The sequence below is a fragment of the Dama dama genome, chromosome 16, assembly GCF_033118175.1.
Source record: "Dama dama isolate Ldn47 chromosome 16, ASM3311817v1, whole genome shotgun sequence".
Classification (NCBI taxonomy): domain Eukaryota; kingdom Metazoa; phylum Chordata; class Mammalia; order Artiodactyla; family Cervidae; genus Dama; species Dama dama.
In genome coordinates this window covers 28,689,402-28,707,564 of record NC_083696.1, presented here as the reverse complement: position 1 = coordinate 28,707,564, position 18,163 = coordinate 28,689,402, and the positions used below count along the sequence as shown (strand labels likewise).

The 18,163-nt window shown below is 36.9% G+C and overlaps 1 protein-coding gene across 2 annotated transcripts in view; it reads left to right on the top strand.

Moving 5' to 3' along the window:
* ERCC6L2 (ERCC excision repair 6 like 2) overlaps positions 1-18,163 on the top strand; it is a 163,857-nt gene that overhangs the window by 25,928 nt on the left and 119,766 nt on the right. The gene's annotated exons all lie outside the window — the stretch shown is intronic.

Genomic DNA, 18,163 nt, shown 5'->3' with positions numbered 1-18,163 from the left:
GTTCTCCATAGTGGCTGTACTAGTTTGCATTCCCACCAACAGTGTAAGAGGGTTCCCTTTTCTCCACACCCTCTCCAGCATTTATTGCTTGTAGACTTTTGGATAGCAGCCATCCTGACTGGCATGTAATGGTACCTCATTGTGGTTTTGATTTGCATTTCTCTGATAATGAGTGATGTTGAGCATCTTTTCATGTTTGTTAGCCATCTGTATGTCTTCTTTGGAGAAATGTCTGTTTATTTCTTTGGCCCATTTTTTGATTGGGTCATTTATTTTTCTGGAATTGAGCTGCAGGAGTTGCTTGTATATTTTTGAGATTAATCCTTTGTCTGTTTCTTCATTTGCTATTATTTCCTCCCAATCTGAGGACTGTCTTTTCACCTTACTTATAGTTTCCTTTGTAGTGCAAAAGCTTTTAAGTTTCATTAGGTCCCATTTGTTTAGTTTTGCTTTTATTTCCAATATTCTGGGAGGTGGGTCATAGAGGATCCTGCTGTGATTCATGTCAGAGAGTGTTTTGCCTATGTTCTCCTCTAGGAGTTTTATAGTTTCTGGTCTTACATTTAGATCTTTAATCCATTTTGAGTTTATTTTTGTGTATGATGTTAGAAAGTGTTCTAGTTTCATTCTTTTACAAGTGGTTGACCAGTTTTCCCAGCACCGCTTGTTAAAGAGGTTGTCTTTTTTCCATTGTATATCCTTGCCTCCTTTGTCGAAGATAAGGTGTCCATAGGTTCATGGATTTAATCTCTGGGCTTTCTATTCTGTTCCATTGATTTATATTTCTGTCTTTGTGCCAGTACCATACTGTCTTGATGACTGTGGCTTTGTAGTAGAGTCTGAAGTCAGGCAGGTTGATTCCTCCAGTTCCATTCTTCTTTCTCAAGATTGCTTTGGCTATTTGAGGTTTTTTGTATTTTCATACAAATTGTGAAATTATTTGTTCTAGTTCTGTGAAGAATATCGTTGGTAGCTTGATAGGGATGGCATTGAATCTATAGATTGCTTTGGGTAGTATAGCCATTTTGACAATATTGATTCTTCCAGTCCATGAACACGGTATGTTTCTCCATCTGTTTGTGTCCTCTTTGATTTCTTTCATCAGTGTTCCATAGTTTTCTATGTATAGGTCTTTTGTTTCTTTAGGTCGATATACTCCTAAGTATTTTATTCCTTTTGTTGCAGTGGTGGATGGTATTGTTGCCTTAATTTCTCTTTCTGTTTTCTCATTGTTAGTGTATAGGAATGCAAGGGATTTCTGTGTGTTAATTTTATATCCTGCAACTTTACTATATTCTTTGATTAGCTCTAGTAATTTTCTGGTAGAGTCTTTAGGGTTTTCTATGTAGAGGATCATGTCATCTGCAAACAGCGAGAGTTTCACTTCTTCTTTTCCTATCTGGATTCCTTTTACTTCTTTTTCTGCTCTGATTGCTGTGGCCAAAACTTCCAACACTATGTTGAATAGTAGTGGTGAGAGTGGGCACCCTTGTCTTGTTCCTGATTTTAGGGGAAATGCTTTCAATTTTTCACCATTGAGGGTGATGCTTGCTGTGGGTTTGTCATATATAGCTTTTATTATGTTGAGGTATGTTCCTTCTATTCCTGCTTTCTGGAGAGTTTTAATCATAAATGGGTGTTGAATTTTGTCAAAGGCTTTCTCTGCATCTATTGAGATAATCATTTGGCTTTTATCTTTCAATTTGTTAATGTGGTGTATTACATTGATTGATTTGCGGATATTAAAGAATCCTTGCATTCCTGGGATAAAGCCCACTTGGTCATGGTGTATGATTTTTTTAATATGTTGTTGGATTCTGTTTGCTAGAATTTTGTTAAGGATTTTTGCATCTATGTTCATCAGTGATATTGGCCTGTAGTTTTCTTTTTTTGTGGCATCTTTGTTGGTTTTGGAATTAGGGTGATGGTGGCCTCATAGAATGAGTTTGGAAGTTTACCTTCTTCTGCAATTTTCTGGAAGAGTTTGAGTAAGATAGGTGTTAGCTCTTCTCTAAATTTTTGGTAGAATTCAGCTGTGAAGCCATCTGGTCCTGGGCTTTTTTGCTGGAAGATTTCTGATTACAGTTTCGATTTCCTTGCTTGTGATGGGTCTGTTAGGATCTTCTATTTCTTCCTGGTTCAGTTTTGGAAAGTTATACTTTTCTAAGAATTTGTTCATTTCTTCCAAGTTGTCCATTTTATTGGCATAGAGCTGCTGGTAGTAGTCTCTTATGATCCTTTGTATTTCAGTGTTGTCTGTTGTGATCTCTCCATTTTCATTTCTAATTTTGTTAATTTGATTCTTCTATCTTTGTTTCTTAATGAGTCTTGCTAATGGTTTGTCAATTTTGTTTATTTTTTCAAAAAACCAGCTTTTAGCTTTGTTGATTTTTGCTATGGTCTCTTTAGTTTCTATTGCATTTATTTCTGCCCTAATTTTTAAGATTTCTCTCCTTCTACTGTTCTTCATTTCTTCCTTCTCTAATTGCTTTAGGTGTAGAGTTAGGTTATTTATTTGACTTTTTTCTTGTTTCTTGAGGTAAGCCTGTAATGCTATGAACCTTCTGGTTAGCACTGCTTTTACAGTGTCCCATAGGTTTTGGGTTGTTGTGTTTTCATTTTCATTCGTTTCTATGCATATTTTGATTTCTTCTATGATTTGTTGGTTATTCAGAAGCATGTTATTTAGCCTCCATATGTTTGAATTTTTAACAATTTTTTCCCTGTAATTGAGATCTAATCTTACTGCACTGTGGTCAGAAAAGATGACTGGAACGATTTCAATTTTTTTTAATTTTCCAAGACTAGATTTATGGCCCAGGATGTGATCTATTCTGGAGGTTCCATGTGCGCTTGAGAAAAATGTGAAGTTGATTGTTTTGGGGTGAAATGTCCTGTAGATATCAATTAGGTGTAGATGGTCCATTGTGTCATTTAAGGTTTGTGTTTCCTTGTTAATTTTCTGTTTAGTTGATCTATCCATAGGTGTGAGTGGGGTATTAAAGTCTCCCACTATTATTGTGTTACTATTAATTTCCTTTTTCATACTCGTTAGCGTTTGCCGTACATATTGCGGTGCTCCTATGTTGGGTGCATATATATTTATAATTGTTATATCCTCTTCTTGGATTGATCCTTTGATCATTATGTAGTGTCCTTCTTTGTCTCTTTTCACATCCTTTATGAAAGTCTATTTTATCTGATAAAGAGTATTGTGACTCCTACTTTCTTTTGTTCTCTGTTTGCGTGAAATATTTTTTTCCAGCCCTTCACTTTTAGTCTGTATGTCTCTTGTTTTGAGGTGGGTCTCTTGTAGACAGCATATATAGGGGTCTTGTTTTTGTATCCATTCAGCCAATCTTTGTCTTTTGGTTGGGTCATTCAACCCATTTACATTTAAGGTAATTATTGATAGGCGTGGTCCCGTTGCCATTTACTTTGTTGTTTTGGGTTCACGTTTATACAGCCTTTCTGCATTTCCTGTCTAGAGAAGATCCTTTAGCATTTGTTGAAGAGCTGGATTGGTGGTGCTGAATTCTCTCAGCTTTTGCTTGTCTGTAAAGCTTTTGAATTCTCCTTCATATCTGAATGAGATCCTTGCTGGGTACAGTAATCTAGGTTGTAGGTTATTCTCTTTCATTACTTTCAGTATGTCCTGCCATTCCCTTCTGGCCTGGAGGGTTTCTATTGATAGATCAGCTGTTATCCTTATGGGAATCCCTTTGTGTGTTATTTGTTGTTTCTCCCTTGCTGCTTTTAATATTTGTTCTTTGTGTTTGATCTTTGTTAATTTGATTAATATGTGTCTTGGGGTGTTTCACCTTGGGTTTATCCTGTTTGGGACTCTCTGGGTTTCTTGGACTTGGGTGGCTATTTCCTTCCCCATTTTAGGGAAGTTTTCAGCTATTATCTCCTTGAGTATTTTCTCCTGGCCTTTCTTTTTGTCTTCTTCTTCTGGGACTCCTATGATTTGAATGTTGGGGCGTTTCACATTGTCCCAGAGTTCCCTGAGGTTGTCCTCATTTCTTTTGATTCTTTTTTCTTTTTTCCTCTCTGCTTCATTTATTTCCACCATTTTATCTTCTACCTCACTTATCCTATCTTCTGCCTCCGTTCTTCTACTCTTGTTTCCCTCCAGAGTGTTTTTGATCTCATTCATTGCATTATTCATTTTTAATTGACTCTTTGTTATTTCTTCTAGGTCTTTATTAAACATTTCTTGCATCTTTCCAATCTTTGTCTCCAGGCTATTTATCTGTAACTCCATTTTGTTTTCAAGATTTTGGATCATTTTTATTATCATTATTCTAAATTCTTTTTCAGGTAGATTCCCTATCTCCTCCTCTTTTGTTTGACTTGGTGGGCATTTTTCATGTTCCTTTACCTGTTGGGTATTTCTCTGCCTTTTCATCTTGTTTAGATTGCTGTGTCTGGAGTGGGCTTTCTGTATTCTGGAGGTCTGTGGTTCCTTTTTATTGTGGAGGTTTTACCCAGTGGGTTGGGTTGGACGATTGGTTTGTCAAGGTTTCCTGTTTAGGGAAGCTTGCGTCGGTGTTCTGGTGCGTGGAACTAGATTTCTTCTCTCTGGAGTGCAGTGGAGTGCCCAGTAATGAGTTTTGAGATGGGTCTATGTGTTAGGTGTGACCTTGGGCAGCCTGTATGTTGACGTTCAGGGCTATGTTCCTGCGTTGCTGGAGAATTTGCGTGGTATGTCTTGCTCTAAAACTTATTGGCTCTTGGGTGGTGGTTGGTTTTAGTGTAGGTATGGAGGCTTTTGGACGGTCTCTTATTACTTAAAGTTCCATGTAGTCAGGAGTTTTCTGGTGTTCTCAGGTTTTGGGCTTAAGTCTCCTGCCTCTGGATTTCAGTTTTATTCTTCCAGTAGTCTCAAGACTTCTCCAACTATACAGCACTGATAATAAGACTTCTAGGTTAATGGTGAAAAGATTCTCCCCCATGAGGGACACCCAGAGAGGTTCACAGAGTTACATGAAGAAGAGGAGAGGGAGGAGGGAGATAGAGTTGAGCAGGAGGAGAAAAAGGGGGACTTAGGAGAGAGACAGATCTATGCAGTTGTCTGTTCCCAGAGTGTTCTCCATAGCCCAGTCACCTACAAAGATTCACAGAATTGGATTGGGAAGAGAAGGGGAAAGGAGGAAATAGAGGTGTTCTGAGGTAGAAAACGGAGAGTCAAGATTGGGAGAGAATAATCAACACACTCCTGAATAAAAATGGGAACTGAATATTGGATTCTTAAATATCCACAATTTATATCATATACTGAAAAACAAAGATTAAAAATCTAGAGTAGAGGTTAGACTCTTAAAAATACAATGTTAAAAACCAAAACACACAAAAAAATTTTAGAAATATATATGCAGTTCAGTTTAAAAATAGGGCTTCTCTTTTTTTTTTTTTTTTTGCAAGGTTATAGTGTAATGAAAATGAAAATTAAGGAGTAGTAGAGGAGTAATAGAGGACTTTAAAAGGAAATAAGAGAAAAAGAAAAATAGAAAAAAGAGAAAAAGAAAAAAAAAAAGAAAAAAAATTTTTCCTAATTAAAAAAATTGTAAAAATCTATGAAAATGAAAGCTAAGGAGTAATGGGGGAGTAATAGGAAATTTTAAAAGAAAAGAAGAAAGTAAAAATATATCTAGGAATTTATCTGGAGCTGTTGCGGTCAGTGTGGGTTCGGTTCAGTTTCAGATAGCTCCCCATTCCAGCTTACCCTTCTTGATATCTACAGGCCCCTTCCGGTGTAGTCGGTGTTATCTACAGGGATTTTAATCTGTTGCATCGGTCCCTTCTGAAGCGGTTCCCTTTGTTTATTCGGCTTCTGTTTGCTGGTCTCTTCAGTGCCTGATTTCTGCCCTGACACAGGCGGGCGGAGGTGGTCTCTTATTCAGGTTGCTAGTTCCCTCGCGCTGTGGGGAGGGGCTGGCGCTGCTTTCCCCGTCTACGCTGCTCAGGCTCCCGCTGTTCTATATGGAGCGTGCCCTGCGCTGCGCGCGGTTCCAGCCCTCGGGTGTTCCACAAAAGCACAGAACAAAAAGCTGCGCCTGCTCTCTGTGCCTTCCCCGTCCGAGCGGCTCAGGCAGCCAGGAGCTTGACTGGCGCACTCTCCCCGGGTGTGGCGCGCCTCCTGACCTCCGCGTTCCCAGCCCCAGTCCCCGCCTGCGCTGGTCGGGTGCCTGCGCCGTGTCTCGCCTCCCGGTAGACGTCGACCATCCAGAATCTCAGGAAGTCTTTGGCTAGAAACTGGAGGCCTGTTTGCAGTGCGGTAGGGGATGCGGTCCTTGGGGCCGAGCCTGCCCCTTTCCCCTCCCCCCTGCCTCCTGCCTCCAGCAGGGCTGGGTTGGTCCGCAGCCTGCGAGCTCTTCTCTGAACTTGCTCAGACCCTTTGTTCTGCGAACGGCGGGCACTGTGTTCGGGCAGGTTAATTATCTCTCTCTCTTTCTCTCTTGCTCTCCCACAGTTTAAGTTGGTAACTCACTAAAGCTCCCTCCGATTGTCCTCAGGGCACTCAGGCCCGGTCTTTACCCTAAGCAATGCCACCCGCTCCTCTCTGTTCCGCCCCCACTTGCTGGTGGCGGATGCGGGCGTCTAGGGTACTTTTCTGCTGGGAGTTGCTTTTAGGCATGTAATCTTTGGGTTTCATTTATTCTTCCCCCCAAGTCAGGTTGCCCTCCGAGATTCAAAAACTTCCCCCAGACCCGCCAGTGAGAGGGTTTCCTGGTGTTTGGAAACTTCCTCTATTAAGACTCCCTTTCCGGGACAGATCTCCGTCCCTAACTCTATTGTCTCTCTTTTTATCTTTTATATTTTGTCCTACCTCCTTTTGAAGACAATGGGCTGCTTTTCTGGGTGTTTGATGTCCTCTGCTAGCGATCAGAAGTTGTTTTGTGAAGTTTGCTTTGCGATCAATTATTCTTTGGATGAATTTGTAGGAGAGAAAGTGGTCTCCCCGTCCTATTCCTCCGCCATCTTGGCTCCTCCTCTCCGAGAGATTTCTTTAAAAAAAAGAAATCCACAAAAAAGGTGAACTGTAGGTATGTGTGCGGCTTCCTGGGTGGCTCAGTGGTAAAGAATCCACCTGCCAATGCAGGAGACGGGAGATAGTTCAATCCTTGGGTCAGGAAGATCCCCTGGAGTAGGAAATGGCAACCTGCTCCAGTATTCTTGCCTGGAAAATTCTGTGGACAGAGGAGTTCAGTGGGCTATAGTCCACAGAGTTGCAAGAAGTTGAACATAACTGCAACTGAGTTTGCGAGTGCGCGTGCGCGCGCACACACGCACACAGACACAGAGGTGTGTGTCTGACTTTTGTCCTCAGCATCCAGGAAACTGGATAAAAATGAAGTTGAAGTGATTTCATGAAATCCTTATCATATTATGGTAATAGACTACTTTCTACAAGTTTTAAAAACAGTATATTTTATATAATTCTCATACATAGAATTTCTGAGAAGGTCAAGTTTACTTTTGTCTATAATTTGGGACATTTTAGTGTAAAATTTTGAGACGCATTGGCCTAAGGTATTATTAGTAATAATTATTGTTACTTTAAATTTCCTATTATTTTCAGTAGCATATACACATTCTTAGTGTTAAATTTAATTTGACCCTATTGAAACATTATAATTCTTAATGTGTTTTAAGTTTTCAAGAGTTCAAGTACTGTTTTTCACTTTGTTTTCAGATTGATTTGAGTATGTTGAACCATCCTTATATCCCTGGAATAAATCTCACTTGATGGTGTATGATCCTTTTAATGTATTGTTGAATTTAGTTTGCTAATATTTCATTGATGATTTTTTGCATTTATGTTCATTGGTCATATTAGCCTGTTTTCCTTTCTTGTGATATCCTTATCTGGTTTTGGTATCAGGATAATGCTAGCTTTGTGAATGAGTTTGGAAGCATCATCTCCTTTTTTTATTGTTGTTGGAAGAATTTGCAAAGAACTGGTTTTATTTGGTAGAATTTACCAGTGAAGGTGTTTGGTCCTAGATTTTTGTTTGTTTGGAGGTATTGGTTACTGATTGAATCTTTGTACTAGTTCAGATTTTCTGTTTCTTTATGATTCAGTCTTGGTAGGTTGTATGTTTATAGGAGTTTATTTCTACCTACCATTTATTCTGGCTTATCTGATTTGTTGGTATATAATTATGCAGAGTTTATTTTTTTGGGCTCCAAAATCACTGCAGATGGTGATTGCAGCCATGAAATTAAAAGACGCTTACTCCTTGGAAGGAAAGTTATGACCAACCTAGATAGCATATTAAAAAGCAGAGACATTACTTTGCCAGCAAAGGTCTGTCTAGTCAAGGCTGTAGTTTTTCCAGTGGTCATATATGGATGGGAGAGTTGGACTATAATGAAAGCTGAGTACCAAAGAATTGATGCTTTTGAACTGTGGTGTTGGAAAAGACTTTTCAGAGTCTCTTGGACTGCAAGGAGATCCAACCAGTCCATCCTAAAGGAGATCAGTCCTGGGTGTTCATTGGAAGGACTGATGTTGAAACTGAAACTCCAATACTTTGGCCACCTCATGTGAAGAGTTGACTCGTTGGAAAAGACCCTGATGCTGGGAGGGATTGGGGACGGGAGGAGAAGGGGACGACAGAGGATGAGATGGCTGGATGGCATCACATGAGTTTGAGTAAACCCTGGGAGTTAGTGATGGACAGGGAAGTCTGGCGTGCTGCAATTCATGGGGTCACAAAGAGTTGGACGTGACTGAGCAACTGAACTGAACTGAATTATGCAGAGTAATTTTTATTATTCTTTCTATTTCTGGGTTATTATTTGTAATGTGTTCTTCATTCTAATTATATTTATTTGAATCTTCTTTTTCTTAGTCTAATTAAAGGTGTCAATTTTGTGCATCTTTAAAAAAGCAACAGCCCTTAGTTTTATTCTTTTCTGTTGTCTACTCTCTATTTCATTTATACCTTCTGATTTTTTGTTATTTCTTCCACTTTACTAACTTTGAGCTTAATTTGTTCTTTTTCTAAATTCTTGAGGCGTAAATTTTAGTTGTTTATATGATATCTTTTTTTTTTTTAATGTAGGCACTTATCATTGTATACTTCCCTCTCATAACTCCTTTGGCTGTGTCCCATATGTTTTGGTATGTTCTATTTCAGTTTTCATTTGTCTTAGGTATTTTTAAATTCATTTTTTATTTCTTCTTCAACCCACTGGTTGTTGAGGAGCATTTTATTTAGTCTTCACTTATTTGTGAATTTTTTAGTTTTCCCCTTTGATTGATTTTATACCATTGAGGTCAGATAAGATGTTTGATATGATTTTAGTCCTCTTGATAGGATTATTAAGATTTGTCTTGTATTTTAACATTTTGTCTATCCTGGAGAATGTTCCATATGTGATTGAGACAAATATGTATTCTGCTATTGTCAGATGCATCTTGTGTGTGTCACTAGGTCAGTCTGATCCAAGCATAGTTTAAGTTCAGTGTTTTTTTATTGATTTCCTCTCTGAGTGATCCAAAGTTGAAGGTGAAGTGTTGAAGTTGCTTATTGCTGAGCTTTTTGTCTCTTCGGGTCTGTAAATAATTTGCTTTATATATTTAAGATATTCTGATATTGGGTGTAGAAATATACTTGTTACACCCTCTTAAATTGACTCTGTCAATTCAAGCATTCTTCTTACAGTACTTGGGTTAAAGCCTATTTTGAATGACATAAAAGCCTGCCTTTTTTTGGTTTCCATTTGCATGGAATATCATTTTCCATTCACTCATCTTCAGTCTATTTGTGTCTTTAAAGCTGAAGTGGATCTCTTGTAGGAAGTATATATTTGGGTCTTTTTTTTTTTTTTTTTAAAGTCTAAACAACCACACTGTCTTTCAGTTGGGTAATTTAATCTATTTACATTTAACATGCCATTACTTTCCATGACCCAGTCCTTCCAACTGCCTGTTCTCTGTTGAGCTTATATTATTATTTTATTTTGTTGTTTGTTGGTTGTTGTATTTAGGTTACTTCTAGGAAAATTCAGTTTGTGGGGTTTTTTTGGGGGGTAGGGAGGAGTTTTCTCTTATGTAGGTAAAGGATGAATTCCTCAGGTCCTCAAATATGTCTTCAAAAATGTTATGAAGGGTATTTGGTAGTGCCCTTCCAAGCATTTTACCACTATTAGATATATATTTTTATATTCTTTTGTTTTAATGACATCAATAAATGAATTTAGTTAGTCATTAGAACTGGAATTCTATAAGGAAGGGTTTTGATGAGATTACCAGTGATATTCTACAGTATCCCTCAGAAGCCTATGTGAACAAAAATTATAATTTTGTGTGATGAAATTTATGAAAGATAAATTTGTTTTGATTGATTTAAAACTTTGTGCATTTTTAAAAGATAGTCTGTGAAATAGCTGGAAGAGAAATAAATTTCCTTGTATTTATTAATATGCTCATGCCAAAATTGCAGTGGAATCCTGAAAAATTAATGTTAGAACCACTTAAAAATACCCTTTTAATGAATTTAAATGTTATCAGTTAAGGAGTGATGAGTTTGAGTTATGTATGTGTGTTACAATGATACATCTTATATATATTTTTAACATTTTCAGGGGTGAATAAATCATCTAAGAATGTGTGAAATTGAGGTTTTGTGCTAAGAATAAGTTCCTAGAGGAAAAGATACAAACTTTGCATTTCAAATACTAATTCTTGGAATGATTATTTAGATTTAGGCTGTTAAGATTGAAATTCAGTCTTTATGAAGATGAATCAAATACTACTATCTTGTTTGGCAAAACTTTAAAAATACTACAATCTTGTATGGTAAAACTTTAGTCATTCTATATAAAATTCATAATCAGATTAAGGCAGAGAAGGATGATTTTTCTAGCAATTATAATACCAGAATCAGCTGCAGTTTCATTGGTTATTAGACAAGAAATTTTTCCAGTATTTTACTTACTATACACTATTTCTTTAGTTTATTGTCTTGTAAATGATGCTACTTGTTTGATTTTCTGCTGTTACAGTCTTCATTTACTTTGGATCTTAACCCCTTGTTCTATACATGATCTGCAAATATTTTCTTCCGTTCAGTAGGTTTCATATTCATTTTGTTGATTTCCTTTGCTGGGCAGAAGCTTTTTAGTTTGATGTAGTCCTGCTTTTTTGTTTTTGCTTTTGGTGTTAATTCAAAAAAATCATGTCAAGATGTTAAAGAGCTTACAGCCTTTGTTTTCCTCAGAAGTTCTATGGTTTCAGGTCTTAGTTTCAAATCTTTAATTCATTTCAAGTTCATTTTTGTGTGTGGTGTAAGATAGTAGCCCAGTTATACAATGTGGTATCCAGTTTTTTCAGCACCATTTATTAATTTCTTAACAATATTTATTTGTCCATGAGCATGGATTTTCTTTCCATTTATTTATGACATTAAAATTTTTTTAATCAATATCTCATAGTTTTCAGTGTACAAGTCTTTTATTTCTTTGTTTAAATTTATTCCTAGTTGTTTTATTCTTTTTGATACAATTATAAATGGGATTGTTTGCTTAATTGCTCTTTCTAATAGTTTGTTGTTAGTATATAAAAATAAAACAGATTTTTGTATTGAATATCCTGTAACTTTGCTCAGTTTTTCTATCAGGTTTTTCAGTTTTCTGGTGGAGTGTTTAGGGTTTTCTATGTGTTTCTATGTCATTGGCAAATAGCGACAATTTACTTCCTTTCTAGTTTGGATTTTTACCCCTCTTATTAGGACTTTCAGTACTATGGGAATAAAAGCTGTAGAAGTGGACATCTCTGTTTTTTTCCTTGTCTTACATGCAAAGTTTTCAATTCTCACCATTGAGTATGATCTTACCTGTGTGCTGGTTATATATAGCCTTTAATACGTTGATGTTTGTTCCCTCTATACCAAATTTGTTGAGTTTTTCTCATAAATGGATATTGAATTTCCTCAAATGCTTTTTCTGCTCCATTGAGATGACTGTATGATTTTTATTCTTCATTTTGTCACTGTGGTGTATCATGTGATTGATTTGCATATGTTGAATCATCCTTGCTTCCCTGGAATAAATCTCACTTGTCCAAAGTGTAAGGTCATTTTGATGTACTGTTGGATTCAGTTTGCTAATATTTCACTGAGGATTTTTGTATTTAAGTTCATCAGGGCTATAGCCTATAATTTTCCTTTCTTGTGGTATCCCGATCTGATCTTGGTATCAGACCTCATAAGATAAGTTTGAAAGCATCTCCAGCTCTTGCATTTCTTTGAAGAGTTTGAGAAGGATTGGTGTTATTTCTTCGCTGAATGTTTGGTAGATTTTACCAGTGAATCTGTCTGTTCCTCATTTAATTTGGAGGTTTTTGGTTACTGATTCAATTTCCTTACTTGGAGCTGTTGTGTTCACGTTTTCTATTTCTTTGTGATTCAATCTTAGTAGGTTGTATGTTTCTAAGAATGATATATGATAAATTTCTTCTAGTTGTCCAGTTTGTTGGTATAAAATGATTCATAGTAGTCTCTTATTAAGAAGAAGTGGCAAGAATACACAGAAGAACTATACAAAAAAGATCTTCATGACCCAGATAATCACGATGGTGTGATCACTCACCTAGAGCCAGATATCCTGGAGTGTGAAGTCAAGTAGGCCTTAGGAAGCATCACTGCAAACAAAACTAGTGGAGGTGATGGAATTCCAGTTGAGCTATTTCAAATCCTGAAAGATGATGCTGTGAGAGTGCTGCACTCAGTATGCAGGCAATATTTTGAAAATTTAGCAGTGGCCACAACTGGAAAAGGTTAGTTTTCATTCCAATACCAGAGAAAGGAAATGCCAAAGAATGCTCAAACTACCACACAATTGCACTCATCTCACACGCTGGTAAAGTGATGCTTAAAGTTCTCCAAGCCAGGCTTCAGCAATACGTGAACGTGAACTTCCAGATGTTCAAGCTGGTTTTAGAAAAGGCAGAAACCAGAGATCAAATTGCCAACATCTGCTGCATCATTGAAAAAACAAGAGAGTTCCAGAAAAACAGCTATTTCTGCTTTATTGACTATGCCAAAGCCTTTGCCTGTGTGGATCACAATAAACTGTGGAAAATTCTGAAAGAGATGGGAATATCAGACCACCTGACCTGCCTCTTGAGAAACCTGTATGCAGGTCAGGAAGCAACAGTTAGAACTGCACATGGAACAACAGACTGGTTCCAAATAGGAAAAGGAGTACGTCAAGGCTGTATGTTGTCACCCTGCTTATTTAACTTATATGCAGGGTACATCATGGGAGATGCTGGGCTGGATGAAGCACAAGCTGGAATCAAGATTGCAGGGAGAACTATCAATAACCTCAGATATGCAGATGACACCACCCTTATGGCAGAAAGCAAAGAAGAACTAAAGAGCCTCTTGATGAAAGTGAAAGAGGAGAGTGAAAAAGTTGGCTTAAAACTCAATATTCAGAAAACTAAGATCATGGCATCCAGTCCCATCACTTCATGGCAAATAGATGGGGAAACAGTGACAGACTTTGTTTTTGGGGGGCTCCAAAATCACTGCAGATGGTGACTGCAGCCACGAAATTAAAAGACACTAACTCTTTGGAAGAAAAGTTATGACCAACCTAGACAGCATATGAAAAAGCAGAGATTACTTTGTCAACAAAGGTCTATCTCATCAGGGCTGTGGTTTTTCCAGTGGTCATGTGTGGATGTGAGAGTTGGACTATAAAGAAAGCTGAGCGCTGAAGAATTGATGCTTTTGAACTGTGGTGTTGGAGAAGACTCTTGAGAGTCCCTTGGACTGCAAGGAGATCCAGCCAGTCCATCCTAAGGGAGATCAGTCCTGGGTGTTCATTGGAAGGACTGATGTTGAAGCTAAACTCCAATACTTTAGCCACCTCATGCGAAGAGCTGACTCGTTTGAAAAGACCCTGATGCTGGGAAAGACTGAAGGTGGGAGGAGAAGGGGACGACAGAGGATGAGATGATTGGATGGCATCACTGACTCAATGGACATGAGTTTGGGTGAACTCCAGGAGTTGGTGATGAGCAGGGAGGCCCGGCGTGCTGCGGTTCATGGGGTTGCAAAGAGTTGGACCCGACTGAGCGACTGAACTGCGCTGATCTGCTTTAAGTTCTCTTTTATTTCTGATTTTGTTTGAGCCTTCTTTCTTTCTGTTATGTCTGACTAAGGGTTTTCTTATTTTGTTTGTATTGGCAAAGAATCAGCTTTTGCTTTTATTAACCTTGTCTGTTGCCTTGTTAGTCTCTATTTCATTTATTTCCTCTCTGATCTTTATTATTTCCCTCATCTACTAACTTTGGGCTTCATTTTGTAATGTGTGTTTTTCTAGTTCCTTAAGGTATAGAGTTTGGTTGCATATTTGAAAATTTTCTTATTTCTTGAGGTAGTTTTTTATCACTAAACTTTCCTCATAGAATTGAGCAGTCCTCATAGAATTGATGTCTAGTTTCATACCATTGTTGTCAGGAAATGTGTTTACATGATTTCAACCTTCATAAATACATTAGGACTTTTTTGTGACTTAACATATGATCTTTTCTAGAGAATGTTCCATGTGAATTTAAGAATATATTATGCTGTTTCTGAAATGTTCAGTATGTAAGTTTTAAGTCAATCTGGTCTGAGTCATTAAGGTGCCACATGTATTTATAGATTTGACTCTCTTTTTTCTTGAATATTCTTGGTCGTTGATTTACTGTTCTTTTATTTGCTTTATTTATGTTTTCTTCAAATAGTTATAGTTTTACTTGTCATTTCCATTCTCATGTTTTGTTTATTATGTTTTCAGTCAGTTCAGTTGCTTAGTTGTTTCTGACTCTTTGCGATCCCATGGACTGCAGCACGCCAGGCCTCCCTGTCCATCACCAACTCCCGAAATTTACTCAAACTCATGTCCATTGAGTCAGTGATGCCATCCAACCATCTCCTCCTCTTGTTGTTCCCTTCTCCTCCTCCCTTCAGTCTTTCCCAGCATCAAGGTCTTTTCAAATGAGTCAGCTCTTTGTATCAGCTGGCCAAAGTATTGGAGTTTCAGCTTCAGCATCAGTCCTTCCAATGAACACCCAGGACTGATTTCCTTTAGGATTGACTGGTTGTATCTCCTTGTAGTCCAAGGGACTTTCAAGAGTCTTCTCCAACACCACAGTTCAAAAGCATCAATTCTTCAGTGCTCAGCTTTCTTTATAGTCCAACTCTCACATCCACACATGACGACTGGAAAAATCATAGCTTTGGCAGGACGGGCCATTGTTGGCAAAGTAATGTCTCTGCTTTTTAATATGCTATCTAGGTTGGTCATAACTTTTCTTCCAAGGAGCAAGCATCTTTTAATTTCATGGCTGCAGTCACCATCTGCAGTGATTTTGGAGCCCAAAAAAATAAAGTTAGCCACTGTTTCCACTGTTTCCCCGTCTGTTTGCCATGAAGTGATGGGACTGGATGCCATGATCTTAGTTTTCTGAATATTGAGTTTTAAGCCAACTTTTCCACTCTCCTCTTACACTTTCATCATGAGGCTCTTTAGTTGTTCTTCACTTTCTGTCATAAGGGTGGTGTCATCTGCATATCTTAGGTTATTGACAGTTCTCCCTGCAATCTTGATTCCAGCTTGTGCTTCATCCAGCCCAGCGTTTCTCATGTTGTACTCTGCATATAAGTTATATAGGCAGGGTGACAAAATACAGCCTTGATGTACTCCTTTTCCTATTTGAAACCAGTCTGTTGTTCCATGTCCAGTTCTAACTGTTGCTTCCTGACCTGCATACAGATTTCTCAAGAGGCATTTCAGGTCATCTGATATTCCCATCTCTTTAAGAATTTTCCACGGTTTGTTGTTGTTGTGTTTAATTGGAAGTAATTTTGCTTGTTATTTCCATTCTCATGTTTTGATTATTATGTTTAATTGAAACAGGTTATATTCATTGTTTTGCTAACCATTGATCTGAACAGTATGAAATTGATCTGATATCCATCTATAACTTGCCACTTAGTTAGAATATTTGTTAAGTTTTTGTGTTACTATTATGCTGCTCTTCTAAAAAGGATTTGGAGAGGCTCCTAGAGTAGATTCTCAACTTAAATTTCCATAGATTAAATCACCAGAATTTACCAAGGGAAAGATTATGCATAGTTAGCATGTAAATTAATTAGATTTAACATTTTTGAAAGAATTAGGTTATATGCTTTAGAACTTTGAGTTAAATAGTAAAAAGTCCAATTTTATGGTCTGTAAGTTCTCTGAATATAGGTACATTTTATTTTTCAGTTTGATGTGTCACTTCCTCCAGTAGGAAATTTTTACTTTGGCTCTGGTGGTTGGTCATTGTGCTCTGAATATGCAGTCCTCCTCCTACCTTTTGCCATTGACACATGCCTTCATTCATTAATTTATTTATCAACTAAACACCTTTGTTTTCTAAGCACAGTACAAAGTACTGTAGTTACAGTGGTAAGTATGAAAGTTACATGTCTCAAGGTCATAGGCTTTCTGATTTAAGATGTGAACATCATATATTGTTTTTGGTTAAGAGCTTCAGAATTATACAGGCATGGGTTCATCTTGCTACATAATAACACTGTGGTGTTGGGCATATTATTTACCATCTCTACACCTTAGTTTTATCATCTCTGAAAAGGAAATATAAAATATTTCTACTTTATAGCCTCTTTTATGTAAAATTCTTGAGTTAAGGTCTGTCAGCACTTTGCACTGTGTTTAGTACATAGTAAGTGCTCAGAAATGGTTCTGGTAATTGTTAATACTATAACTACTTCTACCACAAAAATCATCACACGTGAAAAAATCTTTGGGTATTTTGTCACAGTACATAATATCATTTTTCTAAAGCAATAGTACTCAAAGAATGAAACTTTAAAAGTATGTACCCTAATAATTGAACTAAATTTGTTGAAAGAGATAAAAGTAATTTAATATTCTGTAGTTGTACTGTTAAATGTGGCCTCTGTTGATTTCTTAATAACTCTGAGTGGGCAAATTTAAATTTTATTTATATTACATTTTAGACCTAGTTTTGTAAAACTATTTATTGACTTCAGGGTAAATAGAGTTGCTTTGTAATTAGTGGCTTAGCAGTTGGACAGTTCTTTCCATTTTATTGTTTTGGCATCCTTTCCTTAAATAAGGCTTTATTAAGTTAAGTATTCTTCACAACATGGTAGTAAATACTTCAAGTTATTCTTCTTTTATACTTCCTCTTGACTTCACAAATGGCGTAGCTCAGTTCTCTTTCCTCTTTTAGTATTAAAATTAGTTATTAATCCTTTTGATTTACTTTTCACAGTTTTGAAGATCAGTAATGTCTATAAGGAATGTCTTAATTTTTAAACTTATATTGGAATCTTAAAGCTGGTTCTAGAAATCTTTACATTCATTGACACCTTTGGTGAATGACCCCTCAAGTGGAAAACTGTTCAAAGCGCTCAGATGGTGTTTGAATAACATTTTCATTGTATAATATTGAAAAGAGGGTAGGAGCAGGAGCTTTTTACTTGTAGCCCCAATTTTTTATTGAAGGAGAAAAATGGAATTCATAGAGTGAATTCCAAGTAGAAGACAAAACTGTTTCAGAATTAATCTTCTGTTCTCTTTTCTTTTTTCTGTTTCTAAAACAAAGTCACAGACTTGATATCTTACAGCTGATAAGTGGCCCAGCTGAAATGCTTCATAGAAGAGACTAGGATTTAGAGTAATATTGTATTATTTTATTTTTTGTTAAACTGAAAATTTTCAGTATGTTTAATTAGTTCATCTTTATCAGTAGGACCAAGTATAAAACTTTAGGAAAGAAACTTACTTAGTCCCTGTTAAAGATAATAGCTCAGGAACAGTGGTAACAGTAAGAGATTAAAATATTAGAAATTAAAATGGTTGATGACAGCAGGATTTCAGGTTGGTATAGGAAAGGTCAGTGAAACCCCAAAACATTTATTTGAAGACGAAACAGATATATGTTTTCAATCTCAATGGCTTAGGACTTACATGAGTTAGGAGAGAACAGGAAGAGAGTAAGTAGAGACAGTAAGTACTAATAACTCCTGAGGATCATTGCTATAAAGAAAGTAAAGTAATGGGTGATAGTTTGAGAGAGATGTAGGAAGAATTGTTTTGTTATGTTTTATTGAGAACA